This window comes from Morus notabilis, unplaced genomic scaffold, assembly GCF_000414095.1.
Source record: "Morus notabilis unplaced genomic scaffold, ASM41409v2 Scaffold93, whole genome shotgun sequence".
Classification (NCBI taxonomy): Eukaryota; Viridiplantae; Streptophyta; class Magnoliopsida; order Rosales; family Moraceae; genus Morus; species Morus notabilis.
In genome coordinates this window covers 421,383-426,885 of record NW_010364330.1, presented here as the reverse complement: position 1 = coordinate 426,885, position 5,503 = coordinate 421,383, and the positions used below count along the sequence as shown (strand labels likewise).

General features: G+C 44.4%; 1 non-coding gene and 1 pseudogene across 1 annotated transcript; one reads left to right on the top strand and one right to left on the bottom strand.

Annotated features, from left to right (window-relative positions):
* Nucleotides 1-209: 209 nt before the first annotated feature.
* LOC112093137 lies at nucleotides 210-5,330 on the top strand (annotated as a pseudogene).
* Nucleotides 468-574, bottom strand: LOC112093150. The gene has a single exon (XR_002902926.1). It is a non-coding gene; the product is annotated as a small nucleolar RNA R71 (small nucleolar RNA).
* Nucleotides 5,331-5,503: the final 173 nt, after the last annotated feature.

The following is a 5,503-nucleotide window of genomic DNA, read 5'->3' as shown; positions in this document are numbered from 1 at the left end:
AGACCAGAAAACCCTAGTGAAGTTTCTTCCCACACGTCTAGTCCTCCTTCGACCCCACCCTCATTAGTAGTTGTAAATCCGTTCCCGATGGCTCAAAACGAGGAGGTCCAACAGAAGACGTTGAATGATTATCTTCACCCTACACGTACGGCCACACCATCATGCATAATGTTTCCCCCTAATATGCCGAATTGGATTTCAAGCCGGACATGATCCAACTCTTGCCGACCTTTCACGGGTTAGAGAGCGAGAATCCATACGTGCATATTAGGGAGTTTGAAGAAGTGGTGGCCACTTTTCACAACCGAGTTGAAGCCGCGGACTCTGTGCGATTGAAATTCTTTCCTTTCTCTTTGAAGGTCAAGGCTAAAAGCTGGTTGTATTCTCTGCGACCTAGATCTATTGGAAGTTGGGAAGAAATGACGACATCATTTTTCAACAAGTATTTCCCTCACCATAAGACCAATGGTCTGAAGCGACAGATCTCGACCTTTACCCAGAAGGACAATGAAACTCTGTATCAAGTTTGGAAACGGTTCAAGGATCTGTTAAATCAGTGTCCTCACCATGGTTACGAGAGTTGGCGCCTCATCAGTTATTTCTACAAAGGACTCACGATTCGAGAGCGCCAATTTGTGGAGATAATGTGCAATGGTGAATTTCTCCAAAAAGACCCCGAAGAGGCTTTCGAGTATCTTAACGAGTTAGCCAAAAAAGCCCACACTTGGACCGGACCTAGTGCTACTGACAGCATCAATAGGTCCCGACCGGTTGGAATCTATCAATTAAGGGAGGAGGACAACCTCAAAGCCAAAGTCGAATCTTTGACAAAGCAAATCGAGGCCCCAAAGGCAAAGAAGGTAGAGGAATCCACACGGTCGCAAGGGCAGAGACACATGAGCCATGCTTTGTCTGTGGTGGGGTGGAACATCTAGCTAAGGATTGTCCTGCTTATGGTGAAATGAGAGGGGTTTATGAGGAGCAATGCAATGCCTTAGGGGCATACAACAAACCCTTCTCTAACACATACAATCCTGGCTGGAGGAACCATCCAAACTTCAGTTGGAGAGATTCCAACCAAGCACAACCATCAGGAGGACAATGGAAAACTGAGCAACAGCCGTAACCACCAAAGGCGTATTCGGCACCTGAATACAATTCACATCAGCCAAGGAGTTCTCTTGAGAACACCTTGCAATCTTTTATGGAGGTGCAGAGTAAGACGAATCAAAAGTTTGAGTCACTGTTCACACAAATGGTGGAGGAAAGTAAAGAAATGAAGAGTCAAATCACGAAGCTCACTGGAGCTTTGGCTATTCAAGAACGTGGCAAGTTCCCTTCACAAGCTCAGTCAAACCCAAAGGGTCAACATATGGCACAAACCTCATGTCCTGATAATCAAAATGTTAAGGAGGTAAATGTCATCACTACTCGTAGTGGTAAGATTATGGAAGAACCATCAACAAGAGCCACCACTTCAAGTAGTAAGGAAGTTATCCCTGAGAAAAATGAGCCAACAAATGTTCTGGTAAAGGTGCCTTTTCCCCAAGCTCTGTGTCCAACTGGGAAAGTATCGGAACACCAAAGTGAGATCCTAGAGCACTTGACTCAAGTGAAGATTAATCTTCCTTTGCTTCATGTTATCAAGCAAGTGCCTGCTTATGCTAAGGTTATCAAGGTTCTGTGCACTATCAAGAGGAAGCACCATGTCAAGAAGACAACATTCTTGACAGAATAAGTAAGCACAGTGATCGACCAGAAAACATCGCCCAAGTACAAGGATCCCGGTTGTCCCACAATTTCCTGTCAGATTGGGACACATGAGTTCAACCAAGCTTTGCTTGATCTAGGAGTGAGTGTTAACCTCATGCCATACTCTGTCTGCTCGGAACTTGGTCTTGGAGAAATTAAGCCCACAGCTGTGGTTCTGTAGCTGGCTGATCGATTGATCAAGAAGTCTCAGGGGATAGTTGAGGATGTTTTGGTTCAAGTTGATAAGTTCTATTACCCCGTTGACTTTCTAGTCTTGGATACTCAATCCGTGGTGAGTATGGAGTCCAAGATTCCCATTATCCTCGGAAGACCTTTCCTTGCTACAGCCAATGCTCTCATCAACTGTAGGAATGGTCTGATGAAGATATCCTTTGGGCACATGACTTTGGAGGTGAATGTTTTTCACGTTGTAAAGCAACCACGTGATGATGACGAGTGTCACCAAACGTTTCTAATTGACACACTTGTCTCGGAGGAGGTTCAACTATATAGCAATTCTGATGATCTTGATGATTTCCTCCGCATTTCTGAATCTGAGAGTTCCGGTCCTTGTGAGTTGGCCAACAATGTTACCATTTTCAAAGACTCACAAGGTAAAGGAACCAAGTTTTGGCAACCACGCTTTGAAGAGCTACCTCGAGAAAAAGAAAAGCCGAAACCATCCACCGAAGAGACCCCAAACCTCAAGCTGGCTCAACTGCCTGAGTATCTAAAACATGTCTTCTTGGGAGCTGGTGATACCTTTCCTGTCATCATTTCATCTAAACTTGATGCATTTCAAGAGAAGCGATTAGTTGACATGCTGCGTGAACACAAATCGGCATTAGGTTGGACGATTGCTGACATTAAGGGTATTAGCCCCTTAATTTGCTCCCATCACGTTAACTTGGAAGACGGGGTTAATCCACGAAGGGATCCCCAAAGGAGACTGAACCCGACGATGAAAGAGGTCGTGAAGAATGAAGTCTTGAAGCTTTTGGACACATGAATCATCTATCTAGTCCCTGATAGCAAGTGGATCAGTCCAACTCAGGTAGTGCCTAAGAAATCAGGGGTGACAGTGGTGGAGAATGAGAAAGGGGCTCTTGTTCCCACAAGGACTGTGATGGGTTGGTGCATGTGCATTGATTATCAAAAACTAAACGCCGCCACCCGTAAGGATCATTTTCCGCTTCCATTAATCGACCAAATCCTGGAACGTGTGGCTGGTCATCCTTTCTATTGCTTTCTCGATGGTTATTCAGGCTACTATCAGATTGAGATTGCTTTGGAAGATCAGGATAAGATGACTTTCACTTGTCCTTTTGGTACTTATGCCTTTCGGCGTATGCCATTTGGATTGTGTAACGCTCCAGCCACCTTCCAAAGGTGCATGATGAGTATTTTCAGTGATATGGTCGAGAAGTGTATGGAAGTGTTCATGGATGATTTGACCATTTTTGGTGACTCCTTCAACAATTGCCTTCATAATTTGGAGGATGTGCTTAAGAGATGTGAAGAGAAGGGTATTGTGCTTAACTGGGAGAAGTGTCATTTCATGGTGCCATCTGGCATAGTCTTGGGGCATGTTGTTTCTGAAAGAGGGATTGAGGTTGATCAGTCCAAAATTGAACTTATCTCAAAGTTGCCCACCCCCAAGACTGTCAAAGACATTCGGTCTTTTCTGGGGCATGCTGGTTTTTATAGGAGGTTCATACAAAACTTTTCAGTAATTTCTCGTCCGCTTTGTAACCTCCTGGCCAAAGGCGCCATGTTCGATTGGACACAACAATGTGAGGATTCTTTCCAAACTCTTGTGGCGAAGTTGACTTCCACCCCCATCATTCAGTCACCGGATTGGAGCTTACCATTTGAGATCATGTGTGACGCAAGCGATTATGCTGTGGGGGCAGTCCTTTGTCAACGAAGGGAAGGGAAGCCCTTTGTTGTGTATTACGCGAGTATAACTCTAAATAGTGCTAAAATGAATTACTCAACCATTTAGAAAGAGTTGCTCGCTGTGGTCTTTGCACTTGACAAGTTCCGTGCATATCTGATCGGTTCACCAATCACCGTCTTTACAGATCATGCCGCCTTCAAGTATCTCTTTTCCAAAAAGGATGCTAAGGCGCGATTAATTAGGTGGATCCTTCTATTGTAGGAATTTGACTTGACCATCAAGGACAAGAAAGGTGTTGAGAACGTCATTACCGACCATCTGTCTCGACTCGAGTTCAATGATCCCGCCGATAGCCCTACCATCCGCGATGACTTCCCCGATGAAAATCTTTTCGCCGTCACTAAGCTGCCTTGGTACGCTCATATTGTAAACTACTTGGTGACGGGTGAGCTTCCTTCTGATTGGAATGCACAAGATAAACGCAAGTTCTTGGTCGAAGTGTGAAACTTCTATTGGGATGATCCATATCTTTTCAAGTACTGTCCTGACCAAATCATGAGACGATGCATTCCTGATGATGAGATTACTAGTGTTCTGAACTTCTGCCATAACGATGCATGTGGTGGTCATTTTTCTGTGAAAAAGACCGCTGTAAAAATCTTACAGTGTGGTCTTTACTGGCCTACTTTGTTCAAGGACACTAATCAATTCTGTCGTTCCTGTGTCCGGTGCCAGAAGTTAGGTGCTTTGTCCCGCCGCCATATGATGCCTTTGAACCCGATTCTCGTGATAGAAATATTCAATTGTTGGGGGATCGACTTTATGGGTCCATTTCCACCTTCTTCTGGGTACCTTTACATCCTCCTCGCTGTAGATTACGTTTCTAAATAGGTTGAAGCCGTGCCGTGTCGAACTAATGATAATGCAATAGTTGTTAAGTTCTTGAAGGAGAATGTGTTATCTATGTTTGGCACTCCACGTGCTATCATCAGTGATCAAGGCACTCATTTCTGCAACCGTTCATTTGAGGCTCTTATGCGCAAGTACAGTGTGCTTCATAAGGTTGTAACTCCCTATCATCCACAAACGAATGGCCAAGCTGAGTTGGTGAATAGGGAGATCAAACAAATTCTGGAAAAGACGGTAAACCCCGACCGCAAGGATTGGTCCTTACGTCTTCTTGACGCTCTTTGGGCATACCGCACTGCTTACAAATCCCCTCTTGGGATGTCTCCTTATAGGCTTGTCTTTGGGAAAGCTTGTCATATACCTGTCGAGCTCGAACATAAAGCTTATTGATCTCAATGCTGCAAGTATTCAAAGAAAGCTCCAATTGTCTGAGATTGAGGAGTTAAGGAATGACGCATACGACAATTCCAGGATCTACAAGGACAAAAGGAAAGCGGCTCATGACAAGCAGATCCTGAGAAAGAATTTTGAGCCGAATCAGCGGGTGCATCTCTATGACTTCCGTCTGCATCTCCACCCAGGTAAGTTGCGGTCGCGGTGGACTAGTCCATTTGTGGTGAAATAGGTTTTTCCCAGCAGTGCTGTCGAGGTCGAGGACCTGAGCAATGGGAGAGTATTCAGAGTCAATGGTCAAAGACTGAAGCATTACAATGAGCGTGTGAGCCAAGCTGAAGAGATCATTCTCGAGGCTCCGGTTTACCAATCTTGACAAGTTTGCTTCTGACCCTTTTGTATCATATTTTTGTTTCTTTGTTTCGTTTGGTGTGTTTTGTGCGCTTTTATTTTTAGTTTGTTTTTATGTGATTTTATATTTGTTTGAGTGTTTTGGAGATTCAGTTCAGGAGGCTCAGCTGTGTTTTAATGTTCATCATCTAGGTGTTC